The sequence below is a fragment of the Typopeltis vanoorti genome, chromosome 11, assembly GCF_054136105.1.
Source record: "Typopeltis vanoorti isolate ZY-2024b chromosome 11, IOZ_Tvanoo_1.0, whole genome shotgun sequence".
NCBI lineage: Eukaryota > Metazoa > Arthropoda > Arachnida > Uropygi > Thelyphonidae > Typopeltis > Typopeltis vanoorti.
In genome coordinates, this window is record NC_143559.1 from 79,398,400 (window position 1) to 79,415,141 (window position 16,742).

The 16,742-nt window shown below is 36.2% G+C and overlaps 1 protein-coding gene across 2 annotated transcripts in view; it reads left to right on the top strand.

Moving 5' to 3' along the window:
* Positions 1–1,009: 1,009 nt before the first annotated feature.
* tctn (tectonic) overlaps positions 1,010–16,742 on the top strand; it is a 367,511-nt gene continuing 351,778 nt past the window's right edge. Inside the window, exon 1 of one of the 2 annotated variants that reach the window (XM_090400596.1) lies at positions 1,010–1,049. The gene's annotated coding sequence lies outside the window, so the exon portion shown is untranslated. Of the gene's footprint in view, positions 1,157–16,742 lie in introns of both variants that reach the window. The other variant, XM_090400595.1, reaches the window with a different exon arrangement.

The window sequence follows — 16,742 nt, forward strand, 5'->3', positions numbered from 1 at the left end:
AAGAAGAAGAAGAAGAATTTATTATTATATATATATTTATTATATTTATTCTAAGCTCTCATATATATTTATTCTAGGCTCTTTTCAGTTGATTCCAAAGTTATTTCGATGCTTGTGTGAGGTAAATAGGTTTTTTCTGAAGAGACCGATTTTTCTGAAAAAAAAAAAAAAAAAAAAAAAAAAAAAAATATATATATATATATATATATATATATATATATATATATATATATATATATATGAGATACAGTATGAGTATCTCATATATATATATATGAGATACAGTATGAGTACCCATGTGAGATACAGTGTATCTCACATGGGTACCTACAAATACATGTAGTTTGGATCACTGACATTGGGTTTCCTCTAAAACTTCGCAGAAATGCACCCAAAAGGGGCATCGAAAAGTGGTAAACCGGCTTCCCATCGATTTCCAAAACCTGAGTTTAAAGAAGACCTCGAGGGGAGGAGGAATTTTATTACTGATTATTTAACACTAAGAAACAGTTGAACCCTTCAGAGATATATAGGAATATTTCCATATTCCTATAAATGAAGACCTGACAAATTAACCGTAACAACAAGTTACTGGTTATAATAAAAAGAAATTAAAGTTCGTGAAATGATATAGTCAGGGCGTATTAAAGCAATGAGGAATGCAAAAGTTAAGCACAGAAACGTAATGAAATCATCTAGAATATGTCAAATGTCATCATCAAAGTATGTTGATCATAAGACAATATCTAAAGTCGTGAAATCATTGGATGCACAGAGAAAATTAAAAAAAAAAAGGATGTAGCACCGCGCAGGGATAATTTTTTTAAAAAATGTGAGCATTAGAGAAAATAATATACCTACTGTATAAAAGATTCCCAGTTTAAAGCGTGTAACATAATTTCTTTACTTTGTTTTATTTTTTCTTTTAATCTTCGGTTTTGTCTCGTAACAATTATGTTGACTTGATAAAAAGAGTGGTGGCAGCATGTTAGCCTTATAAGGCCAATGTGCAATACACGCTTTTAGTATCTGAGCTTTGCGCTTAGAAGGTATGTTAGGTAGAGCATTGAAATATGTAAATAAAGGGATTTTTTTTTCTTTTTTCATCTCCTGACTAAACATGTTAAGCACGAATCATAGAATATCCAAATAGCAGGTAATAATTAATTGATAACATGAGCGAAATTAATCGCTAACGATGTTAGTACACTTTTGAACTGATAGAGTCCACTTATTAGGCGCAAATCTTAAAAAGTTACGCGTAGAAACTACTTATTCCACTTTATTGAACAGGAAGAATTCCACTTTATTGAATTTAGCATGACATAAAAAAATGAGTCATTTGGCTCTTATTTAAATTGCGGATTAGTGGATAAATTATGGATGAAAAATATGGATTAGTATATCCTTGGCAGTCACTTTTCTCTAGTGAAAACATTTTCATAGATACTTTTGTTGTTGGTGGTTGATTCTTATTATTGATTTTCTTTATTCTGCGTTCTTTTCCTTTCGCATTGCGAACTTCTGTCGTAGTCTAGTTAGGTTACCGTTTATTTTTTTGGAGGTGTATCCAATTCTTCAAGTGCGACTTCAAAAGTCTCGTTTCACACATTAACCATAATCTGATTAACATGGGGAGCTAAGGGCTTGGATGTTTTCCTGGTTCATGTGAATGATATATATATATATATATATATATATATATATATACCCCCCCCCCCCATATACAACATCATGGATTCTTGTTCAAATTTTCTGTGGATGTTGATTAGAAGTGATTTAAGTAAGAGATATTTCTTTCTTTTGTAGATTAAGTGCAACTGAAATACGAGGGCAAAACAATCAACCAAACTTTTTCTTTATTTTTTTTTATGGCACTTATTTAGCATTAAAGGATGAATGCCATATATGTGGTATTAACAATGGGTAGATGCAAAAATAAGAGAATTTTCATATTTTCATTATATAGTGTTAAAAATTGATTTCATATGTAAAAGATGAAAACTTAGTTTGGCAGCATTACCAGCTGAATTTTTGAAGACTGCTATGAACTTTTAGTTCACCTGATGTGTGCTGCCACATGTCTAAATCGTTGTATACATGTATTGACTTCATGTGCAAAATGGTTCGTGTTTCCATATTACTTAATCCAAAATATATTTACCTCATCTCTAAAATGTTTTTCCATGTCTCTATATCAGTAATAAAAATAAAATATAAAGGAATGGAAATAGTATGATTAAAGAAAAGACTTACTGAACTGGCTGCAAAAGAGAATGTTGTATTGTGGATCACTGTTATCACACAGAGTCAATATAGTATTTTCTCAGGCATCTCTAGTGAATTAAAAGCCATTGTGGGAGACCCCACACTAACTACTATTCATGCAATACCTGTCATACTCATTCCACCCATTCATCATTCTTCACACAAACAAATCTAATCCTCATAACCTTTCTAATAATTACACTCTTACATGGTTGCCAAGAGTAACCCTTTGTTCTCTCCTTAATGTATTGAAAAAAAAGTCATCTTTTTCAATTCTATAAAATTATCAATCTGTTTTCATAGGGAGCATTCCATAGACCTGTCACAATCTTATCTTGGTTACTCTTCCCTTGATCCATTATACCACTTCTTCATCCCCCAAGGACTCCAGGTAACCAGATCTGTGTGCAGCAACATTTTAAGCCTTATTAAAGGCTTAAAAAAGAAGGAAAATAATCTCCTATCTCTGCTTGTCAGTGTATTTTTCATTATTCAGGTGATCTAATGAGCTGTTTTGGTCACTTTTGAAACATGCCCTCTAGACTTCAACTAAAAACGTCTGCAATTCCCAAATTCCTGGTATCATCAGTTTCCTGCAGTACAGTTCTGTAATAAACAGCTTGGGGGGGGGGGGGGGACTTCCAAAGTGCATGACTATACTTTGCCACATTACACTGGTAGCCATTATCTTTTGCACATGCTGTCATTCTGTTTAAATTATCCTGTAGGATTTCTATATCATTTTCATTACTGTTCACAGTTTTACATCATCAGTAAACAACTGGATATTTCCCCTTATATATACATATGAATATATATGATTTGCTGCTTTTCTTCTTTTTTTTTTTTTTGGCTTGGAGTTAGTTTTTGGAATTGATTTTCTTAGAGTTTTGGATTTTCCCTAAAAACAAAACAAAACCAACAATATATTACTTCTGAAGTTTCTCTATTTGCCATTCAGTAAGCTTGCTATTATGTTATATTGGATAAAACCAACTGTGGTGGTGGGCAGCAGATTGCATTGATGTAGATGATTGGTAGTAGAGGTTCGGTGTAGTGGCAGAGATGGAGAGATGTACAGTAGGTGTCCTCCTGTGATGAGTCTTTGGACTCCTTGGAGGTGTCATGAATAATAATAATAATAAAGCCAACTTTGCATGTGTTTTTGTAGCATAACATTTACAATAATTTGAAATTGCAGAGACTGGCCATTGCCACTATACAAATTGCTACTCCAGTATAACAGGATAATGGTGGACGCAGCCATTTAATAATGAAAAATAAATAAGCCAAGTGTGTACTCTTCTGCTGAAATTTCAATTGTATAATTTGGTTACGATAAAAGGTTGAAATAGTAACATCTAAGTATTATCAGTAACAAATTATAGAATTAAAATTTCAGCAGAAGATTACATGCTTGGTTTATTTATTTTTTTATTATTAAATGGCTGTCTCCACCATTATCCTGTTATACTAGATAATAATTTGTATTTATTCCCAGCACTGTGTCATTCTTCAGCTTGTATGTACTGTCATGAAAAGCTTCATATAGCAATCTCATCACTTCAGCATCTATTGAAATACTTGTCGATTTGTTAAACAGAAGAACTTCTTATGAAGTGGTGAGTTATCTGCAGTATTCTTATTTTTACAACTTATTTATATACATTTCATTATTATTATTATTATTGCACCCTCCATGGAGTTGGCAGATTCAGCATGGGAGGTTTATTCAACTGACAACATATTTATTATATAGAATCTTCAAATCCTTAACACTCCTTGCATTAACAACACATTCTGGTAATGCATTCTCCATGTACAAAATCTACTCCTCGCACCCCTCTTCACCACACTTTTACATAACTTCCAGGGATGATTTCTGGTTCTTCCCCTCTCATCTTCTATCATCTTCTACTCTTTTCACAATCCCCTCTGGATTAATCTGTTAAAATCCTCTCACTAACTTAAATGTCTGTACCGTATCACCTCTCTCCCTCCTATCCACCAAACTTTGCAATCCACATTTCTTCATTTTTGTAATAGATTTCACGGTTTGATATGAACACAGATGGATAAGAAAATAACTATTTATTAACTTAAAAGCTAATATTTCGCTGGTATTATATCCAGCATCTTCAGAGCACCCAACACAAAGTTGTTGCATGCTCACAAAATTTCGCTATGGCAAGTCGGGTCTGCCAGACCATTCTTTGGATAACCCTGCACACAGGATCAATTGGAAAGAAACAAAAGTAATGCACAGAAGCTTTTACAAGTCAGAGAGGTTGTTCCTGGAATCAACAGAAGCCTTAAAAACATACTCCAAACCTTAACAAGTATGACTGTATAAATCTACCAAAGATTTGAGAGACAGTCATCTTAAGACCAAATTAATATTTATTCCTTTTATTTTATTTCATTTTTTCAAACTTTCTAAGACTATTATTTGGACTACTATTTCAAAACTTTGAATTTTTTTTTTTTTTTTTTTTTTTAAACCTAGATGGTGCCATATTAGGACTTTAGTCTTGTGTTGCACACTGCAATTACTTTTATTAGACCCACTGTTACACCGGATTGTGGTTGTTTTGCATTTGTAACAAACTTTGTGTTGTGTGCTCTGAAGATGCTGGATATAATACCAGCGAAATATTAGCTTTTAAGTTAATAAATAGTTATTTTCTTATCCATCTGTGCTCATATCAAACCGTGAAATCTATTACAAAAATGTCTGATGAACACATAAGCCTATCCACCCACATTTCTTCAACCTCTCTCTCCATAGCCAGCATTCCAAAGTCCTGATACTGTCTTAGCCACTTGTTTCTGGATCCTCTCCAATCTCCACATCACATTGAAAACCAGGTGACCAGATCTGAGCACAAGTGTGGTCTGATCAGTGCCTTATACAATGGCACAACCACTTATCTTTACATGTTAGAGTACTTCTTTTCATAGCAGCACTGTGGTTTGCCGCCTTTGCAACACAACTAGAAATATGTCCTCTAAACTTCCTATATATGCTATATTTCTATGCTCCTACAAATCCTATATTTCTGCACTCCAGAATGCAACATCTTTCACTTATTGATATTAAAACTACATCCCCACTCTTTTGTCCAAGTCTAAAGCCTATTCAAATCTTCCTGAAGGGAATTAACATCAGCAGTGCTACTTATAATTCTTCCCAGTTCTATTTATGATAATTCTTGTCATCATCAGCAAACAACTGAAGATCCGCAGTCAGTCTACATGATATATTGTTTACAAACAAGTTAAACAGCAGGGACCCAAGAACAGAATCCTGGGGCATGCCACTTGTTACACTCCTTTTTTGAGACAAAGCTCCATCATACACAACCTGCTGGTATCATTCAGAGAGCCAATCTCTGATCCATATAACCAATCTATTTCCATCCTCTGTAGCTTGTATACCAACTTATCATGTGGTAATCTATCAAACACTTTTGCAAAGTCTAAGAATATCACTATTATGATTCTCCCTTATTTAACACACTTGTCACCTTATCATAAAATGCAAGTAAATTACTAAAACAGGACCTACCCTGTACAAATTCATGCTGACCATCATAAAGAATGCTATGTCCATCAGCTCAATCCTGTATTCTATTCCTCACCAATCTCTCCAACACATTGACCACAACCACAGTAATACAGACTGGCCTATAGTTGGAGACTTCTATCTTAAAACCATGTTTGTGAAGTGGTACTATTTTTCCTTCTTTCCACTCCTTAGAAACCCTACCCACTGCATGACTTTCATTAGATAACCAGGTCAAGGGCATAGCCAACTGTGGTGCGCATTCCTTAAGAATACTCATGATATGTCATCCACTCCCACAGCCTTATTCACATCTAACCCAGCCAGCATCTGATACACCTCTGTTTCTTTCACTTCTAATTCTCCTAATACTTGCCTCTCTTCTATATATTGCATGGCATCATTTACACCAGTATGATATATACTAATAAAGTGCTCATTCAGTAATTCCACTTATCCTTTGCTGTTAGTCTGCTACCATGAATATCCACCATGTTAATCTGCCATAATTATTCTTCCTCATGCTTGCCATGTAGCAGAAAAATTCCCTTGAGTTAATCTTGGCCTGACCAGCCAATCTCCTCTTATACTGCACCTTTTCTTTCTTTACAATACTCGTCACCTTTTTGTCCCGCACTCTATACTCTTCATGGATCCGATCACCACCAACTGTCTTGTACCTCTCCATAACATTTTATTTCCTTGTTTGTGATTGTCTGTGGAAGAAATAGTGGTGGTGGTCGGCGGTAGATGGCGTTGGTGTAGTTGCAGTCAATTGGTGGATTGTGAGTGATGGAAGCAGAGCTGTAGAGTAGATGCCCTCCCTCGATGAGTCTTTGGACTCCCTGGAGGTGACAAATAATAATAATAATGATGTAGTTATACATTGCTGTTGTGAGATACTGCCTTGTGAGTTTCCATGCATTGTCAACATTTTTCTGCTCAACTCATCTACTCAACTTACTGATGCTAACTGACTACACAGCTTTCTATAATCACCTGCTTTATACTTCCATATGTATCCGTTTTTTGGCAGTAACCTTTTCTTGTTTCATCACTTCCCAAACAAGTACCCGATGATCACTCTCACCAACTGGCGGCATTATCAACACTTCATTAACAACTACATTTTGTGAAGTTATTTATCACCAAATCCAAATCATTAATCCCCTAGTTGCTTCAATCACATGCTGCTTAAGATACTTATCTCTCAGAAATTCCACAAACTTTCTCTCCTTGTTCCCATACACTATCTCCTCCTTTCATTCTATATTCCTATAATTAAAGTCTCCCATCAGGATCACCTTCTTTTTACATGCCCAGCTAATTTGCCTAAGCATTTCACAATCAATATTCTCTGCATTCCCTGACCAATAACAGCATCCTCTCAGATATACTAACCTGTTTATTTCAACTTCATACCACACAGATTCAAAAATCTGTGCATGCACTATCAACTTCCACACCTTGTGGATACAATTCCTCTGCAATCATTAACGCATTCCCCCCCTCCTCTTTTCACATTTCTATCCTTCCAGAAAATTATATACTTTCCGGAAGGATAGAAATATATATAGAAATATCTTCTAATTCTATTCCTGGCATAAAATCCTCTGCAGACAACCAAGTTTATTATTAAGACTATTACACTTTTTTATAAAATCTTTATCAAGTAGCTTTATTTTTATCCTCCTACATGTTTCGCCAATCTGTTTCTATTGGCATCCTCAGGGAATACAAATCAGTAAGCACAAAATGAAGGTTACAGACTAGTTATAACTGATGGTTCTAAATAACAGCATCCTCTCAGATATACTAACCTGTTTATTTCAACTTCATACCACACAGATTCAAAAATCTGTGCATGCACTATCGACTTAAGTCATCACGAATAAATCACGTTAACGAGACACGCACAATACCAATTTTTTGTATGATTTAGAACCATCGGTTATAACCTAGTCTGTAACCTTCATTTTGTGCTTACTGATTTGTATTCCCTGAGGATGCCAATAGAAACAGATTGGCGAAACATGTAGGAGGATAAAAATAAAGCTACTTGATAAAGATTTTATAAAAAAATGTAATAGTCTTATGAATAATTGTCAAGAAAAAATTCAACACAAGTTTATTATTATTATTATGTGATGCCTCCAGGGAGTCCAAAGACTCATCGAGGGAGGGCACCTACTCTACAGCTCTCTGTCTCCACCACTCAATCCACTAACTGCAACTACACCAATGCCATCTACCTCCCACCACCACAACTAGTATTTTCACAGATCAAACATCCATGCCATGGCGAGATTCGAACCTACAGCCTTTTGTCTGGAGAGCAGACAAGTAACCACTCAGCCAACCAGGCTGGCAGTTTAGGTTGACATTTTTGTATTATTTGAGTGGTTTGCAGACTAGGTGATATACTTTTAGAATATTATTTCTTCTCCCCCCCCCTTCCCATTTTACACATATATCATCAATCAAATCTAAATATAATAGTTTGTGGAGAAGACCAAAACTAGTATATTGAGAAAAGCAGGCAACTTTTTATACCAAAATGCAGTAACCAATATACTTGAATAACCATATTTCATTAAATTAAATATCATTGTAAAATTTACGGTCACACTGATTCCCCCCCCCCCCCCTTGCAATATGCAATATTAAATTAACAACCATATTAATATTATGAATACTTTTCCAGGGAGCCCACAAACACATTAAGAGAGGATTTTCTCTGTGTTACTCAGTGCCTGAATGTTTATCATAACTTTCTTTGAACACATTCACTGAACATGCCTTCACAAGATTTAGCTGTGGCCCATTCTATACTGTCATAATGCTAAATGAGAACTTGAGCATGCATCATGCACTTACTCAGTACAAGGAATGAACTTGATTTATTCCCCCACCTACCATCAGCAGCAAAATATCACTTGTATCTATAATGTAGTAGATTATGTTATTGTTATATCTCCATCATTCAGTTTCTCAATCTTTAAATGCTATTTTTCATTTATCTCTCCTTATATGTGTGCATATTTCATAGGTCAGATATTATGTTGTTTAATCTCTGATGGATCTTTTCAACGTTTTTCCATCTCTGCAGAACCAAGGTGTGACCATATTTGAATAAATAATTCAGATGTGGTGTTATTAAAGCTTTGTAAAGTGGGAGAATATTATTCTAGCAAGCTGGTATTCTCTTCAGTATTACAGTTAGACAATATAATGACTTAACCACTTTAGCAGTGTGCAACTTTAACTACATGTCCCTGTGTCTATACCTTCATTGACCACTTACAGCAAATTCCATTTAATATAGTACCCTACCTGCAGCTCCATCAGTCCAAAATTCATAATCTCATGCTAGGCAACATTGAATTGACACTCATTGCATTTGCCTCTAGATCTAGTCTGTTTAAATCAGCTTGCAGAGATTCTGTGAACATTATTTTATCACCATCTTAAACTTTGCATTATCAGCAGATAACTCAATATTATCTCTGGACCATTCCAGTATTATTAATATCAGGGCTGGCTCAGACATCAGTTTTTTTTGGGCCTCAGACCGAAACCCTGCACTCAGAGTGGCCTCCATGGTTTCAAATTTCTAAGAAAATTTGATAATAGAATTTTTGATGTATTGATATGGGAAATACTTTAATTAAATTTATATTGATTCTTTGTCCTTTTATCATTGCTGATACCGACAATGATAAGAGGTGCTGGCAAATATGAGGGGCCCCTTAATAACTTTTTCCCGAGGCCCCATAAAACCTCTAGCCGGCCCTGATCGATATACAAGTTAACAAAGTATAGAATCTTGTGCCTCCCCTCCCCCCCAGTCAACCTTCTCTTAGACTCATCACCTCCATACATCACTCTCTGATACCTGTCATTCAGCTACTCTCTTATCTGTGTCACAAGCTTGTTTTCGATACCCATCCATTTGAGTTTTTACAACAACTTCATGTGGAATTCTGTCACGTGCCTTTGGCAAAATCCATAGCTATCATAGTATATCCATTTCTCTCATCTGGCTCTGTCTGCCATCACACTCTTATAGAATGTTGATTCTCGTTTACGATTTACGGACTCCCAAAAATACATAAAGAAAATGTGCCATTACGTCCCATAGTGGATGGCATTGATTCCCCCACATGCAAATTAGCTAAACATTTGGCCAAAGAGCTCACACACTATACTGGCAACACACCATCACACATAAAAAAACTCAGCCCACTTCAAAGCCAGCGTAGAAAACCTTACACTCCAACACACTGACATAATGGTCAGCTTTGACGTCTCCTCCTTATTCACAAATGTCCCACTCAAGGAAACTTTAGAGCTAATCCAAGTTAAATTTTCTCCTGATATCTCAGCCCTATTTCAGTTCACAATGAACTCAGGCTATTTTGTTTGGCAGGGAAAATTCTACAAACAAATAGAGGGGACAGCCATGGGTTCACCACTCTCCCCACCCTTGGCCAATTTCTTTATGGAGACCTTTGAAGAAAAAGCCTTAGCCTCTGCCCCACAAAAACCAACCATATGGCTTCGCTATGTTGATGATGTGTTTGCTATTTGGCCACATGGCTCTGAAACACTCCTCTCCTTCTTAACACACTTAAACAACCAACACCCCCAGAATCACATTCACCCTGGAAAAAGAGGAAAACAACAGCCTCCCTTTCCTAGACACACTAGTCACCCGCCAGCCTGATGGAACTTTGGTTTTCTCAGTCTATAGAAATCCCACCCATACAGGCAGATACATTCACCAACAATCCCCCCACCCCCACCCCGCACAACAATATGAAGTGATGAAAACACTATACAACAGGGCTAAACTAATCTATTCTAATGACAATGCCCTAAACACTGAACTAAATTACATCCTCAACACTTTCTCAGCCAATGGATACCCCAAAAAAATCCAAAAAATATTAAAACCTACAAACCACAGCCCCCTCACAACAAGGATTACTCTAAATCCATCACCAATCCCTACATCAGAGGCACCTCGGAAAAAATTACCAAAATTTTAAAAAAACCTGACCTGACCACCTCCTGTTACAGGCCTTACAGAAAATTGTCATCCCTTATCCGCTCCACCAAAGACCAACCACTTCCCCTAGATCTACCTGGTGTATACCAGGTCTCCTTGCAGTTGTAAACTGTCTTACTTTGGCCAAACAGGCAGGACAGCAAATATCAGAATTTCTGAACACAAGGACTACATCCGGTTTCACAAGTACAGCCATTCTGGTCTTGCAGACCATGCTCTGGATACGTGCCACAGAATCCGGTGGAAGAAAGCTACAGTAATACACCGTAGCAAATACAAATTCGAAAGACTATTTATGGAATCAGCCTCAGCCCTAAGAAACTCTCCAAACCTCAACAAATTTTGTTGTATGCGACTGCCCCAAATTTGGGAGGCTTACATCAGCAGACCTTCAGCCCAATAGCCAAGAATACCTACTTAGCCCGCTAGAGGGTACCATCAGGACTTTTAGGAGAATAATAGCTTCATTCTCAGTTACTGTGTTGTAGTGCCTACGTGCACCTGCCTTTTTTTTTGTAAGTTCCTTTTGAAAATGGCAACGTGACGTTGCCGAAATATCGGAAATATTTATTAAAGTGTAATTTAATTTATATTCGTATCTACGCTGTTCAATTCCTTAAGTAATTTAATAATCTTATAGAATGTGTGTTCTGTTCTCTGTAGAGGATGAAAGTTCTATTCTCAACCCCACCTCTGGGTACCAGTCTTAACCAGCTTTTCTGATACCTTAACATCTTCAATGATACCGAGTAATCTATAATTGGTTACATGATTTTTAGCTTCACTGTTGTATAATGGAATTATCTTCCTCCTATTCTACTCATTAGAAATCATACTCATGCTGACTGTTGAACACCCAGGTTAGATGTATATTATACTTGACAAGAAATCATATTGTTTTAATCTTTTATGCAAGCAAACAGTTTGCCCATGAAATACCTTCTTATCTAGTCTACTTATATACAAAGACCACATCATTTGCCACATCCTGTAACCCCAAATAATTATAGAATGGATTGCTACACCCAGATCATTTTGATCTTTATTGAGGTCTTATTAGTGACAGCTAGATCCAGGAAGATAACAAGGTTAAAATAACAGGTGGCTGCATTCCAACCTTGTGAAGTGCTATTACAGCTATACAGTTCTACTAATCTTCCCGTTGCATGTTAACCTATATAGCTAGACCTCTCTCTCTCTCCATCCACTGATTAACACACAAATGTTGACTGCACACAATGCCACTAATGGAACTGGGTTCATGGAATTCTGTGGGCAGCATGATGGTGTGTGGAAGTTGTAACAGTTGTATGACAAAACTTTGCAGTCTCACTAACGAGACCTCAATAAAGGTCAAAACTAGTCTAGGTAGTAATCCTTTCTGCAATGTTTTTGCATTATGGGATACTGAGGCAATTGACATGATGTCAGCAACCTCTGTATACAGGTAAACTAGTCAGTAAGGATGCTTAATACAAACTTTGCTTATGTTTGGTAAAGGATTGAAACAAGAATATAATTTCTTGTCAAGTATAATATATTTTGTAATCCAGTGGAAAAACTTTCTGTGACTATTTCTTGAACTGGGATATTTAATAATGTGGTGATACACTATTTTTTTTACTTGTGTATATTCTCTGATTTAATTATAATTTCTTAGTAGCTCTAATTGGTAACATTTTAATGTTGATGTCTGGGTTTCCTGGGAGTAGTGTAATCAACTCAGTGGCTGGATTTTGCCTGTCAGTGGGCAGAGCCCCTATTGAGTGACCTGGAATGATTCAGGTTAGACGTGATGAGCTTCGAGTGATCTTTTAGATCACCCAGAATCTTTGGAAATGCCCACTCCCTTCATTTTAATAGGAGGTCAAAAGCAGTCTAAGTAGCGAACCTTACCATAATGGTTTTTACATTCGTTTTTGCATTAAGGCTTAAATGATAGGAGGATATTATGTTGGAAGTTGAATGGAGTATTGACAGTACTAGGAGAGGATTAAAAACTAATTTTAATGCTTCCAATATTTCATCTCAGTCACTGAGACATCTTCAAGAAGTACAAATGACACTTGTAACACACACACACACACACACACAAAATACTTAATGACACACGTGGATGACTTTAAAGTCCTATCTATGTGGTGCACCCTCTGTGGGCATTTGTAGGTGGCCTAACATGTAAACTGAGACTTCTGACAATTATTGTTTCTCAAATTTTGGGAAGTTTTATGCATCTGTATTTGTTTAAATTGGGTTGATTTCTGAGTGCTACTGCAGATTCCAAAAACAGTCTTTCCTTTTTAAATTTACTATGGTGGGGCATGATAGTTTTATTCCAGAATATCCTGTGAGTTGTGTCCAATACATGGTCTACAAGGCCAGATTGACCATAGTCGTGATTGCACATGTAAGATTTGTGTTCATCCCAATGGATAGTGGCTGATCTACCTGTTCGTGTGAAGAAGCCAAGTTGTAAGAGCAGGATACTCTATGTACCCCAGGCACTGAGAGAGGAGGAAGCTTGCATTATAGGTTTTTGCATTATGGGATGCTAAGGTAATTGATATGGAGTCAAGAATATAATTTCATGGCATCTTTAATTTATAATATAACCAAGTGGAAAAGCTTTCAACATCTATCTATAATCCAGAGTATTCTAGTAATTTGGCTACTTGTATCCTTTTGGATACTATGTGGAAATATGACTTCTGCATTACTTTAACCTTGGTATCACTTCTAGGTCTGGCTCCCACTGATGTGCTTTTGTGCAAGTGGCTGCTTTCCCTTAGATATGAGCAGCTCTGCTCAGTGTTGGGGTGAGCCTACAATTGGGCAGAGCCACCACTGAGGGTTCTTCTTGGTGGTGAGCCTGTTGTTACTGAGTGGAACTACCACTCAGTTAAATGATCCTTCAGGGTCACTCATTGTTGGGTAATCTGAGGGATTGAACGAGTTTTTGGAGCCAACAAAATAAACATACCTCAATAAAGGTCGAAACTGGTCTGGGTAGTGGTCCTTCCCATAATGCATAGCATTATACATGTCTGTATGCAAGTTGCCAGGAAATTAAAGATGGCATGAAATTATATTCTTGGTTTCATCCTTTATCCAAGTGTAAGCAAACAAAGTTTGCACATGAAGTAGCTTTGTTACAGGGCATCTCGTCTATACAGGCTAATGACTTCACGTCAGTTGCCTTAGTTTTTTTGCTTACACTTGGATAAAGGATAAAACCAAGAATATAATTACCTGTCATCTTTAATACATTTGAGGTATGCAGATGATACCAAGAATGCAAAGAAGATTCGGAGGAACTTATTATGAAAGTTAAAGAAGAAAGTGCTAAATATGGTCTTAAACTTAACCTCAGAAAGACAAAAGTTATGGCAACATTTGAAATAGATGGGGAGAAAATAGAAGCAGTTAACAATTTTGTGCTCCTAAGATCCTGAATTGATAAAGATGGTTATTGTACTGAAGAAGTTAGAAGATTATTACTTGGAAAGAAAACAATGACAAATTTAAGCAAGATTTTTAAAGATAAAGATATTAGCCTCGCAACAAAAATCAGAATCGTGAAAGCAATGGTATTCCCTGTGGTACTGTATGGATGTGAAAGAAGGAAGATAGATGTATTTGAATTATGAGTTTAGAGACGCTTACTAAGAATACCATGGACTGCAAAGCAAACCAATAAATTAGTGATAGACAGAATAAAGCCAGATTGCTCCCTCGAAGCTATGATCATCAAGCAAAAATTGTCATACTTCGGACATATTATGCAAGCAAATGACAGTCTGGAGAAGATGATGATGCTTGCTAAAGTTGATGGAAGCAGGAGAAGAGGAAGATCAAGAATTAGATGGGTGGATGGAGTTAAAGAAGCGACTGGAATGTGCTTGGAAATTCTGAACGATATGGCCAGGGACAGATCTGAATGGAGAATGTATGTTCATAGAATCACCAGGAGTTGAACATAACAACAACAATGCAAGTTAGCCTGCCATGAAGTTACTTCATGCGCAAACTCTGTTGCTTACACTTGAATAAAGGATGAAACCAAGAATATAATTTCCAGGAATCTTTAATTTATAATATAACCAATTGGAAAAACTTTCAATACAAGTAGACTAGTTATGAATATGCTTCACAAATTAACTTTGTTTGCTTATATGAGGGTAAACGATTAAAACAATAATATAATTTTGATGTGATAATTGTGATGTTGAAACGAACATTGACATGAAAGAATATGGAAGTCATGTTACCTTGTTTCAAGTTCTTAATATGACTGCACCTGAACTATGTGCAGATTTGGTTTCCTGGATTCCAAAGGAATAAAGAAGTTTTGGAAAGGCTGCAAAGAAGAGTTACCGTGAGGAGAGATTGAGAGTATATGAACTTCAGATGCTGGTAGACAGGAGAAAGAGGGGGGGGGTGATAGGATAAAGGTCTATAAACTTAAGTGAGGGAATTATAGGGTATCAATTGATAAAATTTTTCATTATATGAAAGATGGGGAAGAGGACAGGGGCATCCGTGGAACTTAAGTTTATGTGCAATTAAGAAAGGAGTGAGCTAGAGTTTTCTCTCACAGAATCCTGAGTGAATGGAACAGTTTGCCTGTTGAAGTATGGCAGTTAGTGTGGGTAATGTATAGCCTCCCTCAATTAATTCATTCCTTGGAGAGGATATAACAATTTCTTGTCAAGCATAATATACTTGCACATGTTTTCAGCACCTGTGCTGTTTTTCCATTCAGTACAACTGTATTCAGATCAAGTTCTTGCAATATTTTAATACTACTAGCTTATCCACTTCTATCCTTTTCTTCAAACTCCCTCTCCTACCAGCATCTAGAGAGAATGGTCTGTCTGGAATGCCTAATAACTCATTATTTCTAGTGCATTTGAATACTTTCCTCCTGTATGCAACTAAGATTCTTCTTCTTCATGCATAGTAAAAAAAAAAATCATTTTCCATGGGCGTTTTTTTTTTTTTTTTTTTTTTCATAATCCATTTTGTCTTCCTCGCCATGGGGACTGTTACATCTTTAGCATGCCTTTTTATACTTCTCCTGGTTCAGTCAAGATACTACACAACAATTTTAAATTGATGTCTACAAACAGTATAATTATCATTATTTAGATATTGGTAGCATAATTAATTGTTATAAACTAATCTGAAATGCAATGCTTGAATTTCAGTACTAAAAATTGCTTTTTTATCTGGTCTACCAAATGTTGCTATGTTATCATTGTTATTACTGACAGCTCCCAATGGAGTTGGCAGTGGGAAGTATTTCTTGACCAACTCAACCTAGCACTGCTCTAGTGCATTTGGAAGAACAATGGGACACATGCCCTTCAATTGGATGGGCATGTGTCCCAGGAATTTTTATATGGTCGTTTTCACTTGAAGGTAAGTTAGTTGATCTACAGTGGGTGCAGAATTTTTTTTTTAATGTTCAGAAACTTGGTAATTTTATAATCTGCAAACCAGCAAATTGGCCAGATAAAATTAGTAATTAACAGAGAAAAATTCTATGTAGTGAATGGTATGTGATGTAATGCAGACAGTGATTTTAATCATGTTGATGTTGGATTGTGTAGTGTAGTGCACCAGCATATTGCATGGAGATGTCAAGTAATAATAAGATATGCCAGCCTAGTTGGCAGAATGGATAATGTATCTGTTTCCATCAACAGGCAGCTGCTTTGAATTGTTTGAATCCTGCTTTAGGTATGGATGTTGGTGAATCTTTTTAGTGAAAGATGAATGTTGTCTTTGGTATGATTGACAAAATTCATCTTCCACCTCTGAAAGGTACCTTAGAAA